Here is a 463-nt window from a genome sequence, read left to right as displayed (position 1 = left end):
TACCCTTGCCGGGTTAAAGTGTTATGTTGTCGAATTCCCCTAATGGGGCCTTCTTTACAAAGCCAGATATTTTGAACTATGATATGGGATCGTGTGGCGCGCCGTCCACTTATATACTATAATATGGGATCGTGTGGCACGCTGCCCACTTATATATATATTATGAAATGGGATCGTGTGGCACGCCGACCATTTTATATTATGAAATGGGATCGTGTGGCACGGCGTCCACTTATGAATTAAGAAATGGGATCGTGTGGCGCGCCGACCACTTATATAAGAGCTATGGTATTGAGATAGTTTCGTCGTTATATCCGTTGATCTGTATTCGCTGTATTTTTCCTCGAGCATGCCCCCTTCCCCTTTTTAGTTGATATTCTCTGTTGTTATTTCTGTTGCCTTTGTATATATATATATATATCTGCACAGGTTGTTTTGGTAGGTCCTGTCTAGCCTCGTCACT

The sequence above is a fragment of the Nicotiana attenuata genome, chromosome 7 (assembly GCF_001879085.1).
Source record: "Nicotiana attenuata strain UT chromosome 7, NIATTr2, whole genome shotgun sequence".
Classification (NCBI taxonomy): Eukaryota; Viridiplantae; Streptophyta; class Magnoliopsida; order Solanales; family Solanaceae; genus Nicotiana; species Nicotiana attenuata.
The sequence above is the reverse complement of the archived record's forward strand: the minus strand, read 5'-3'. Positions refer to the sequence as shown.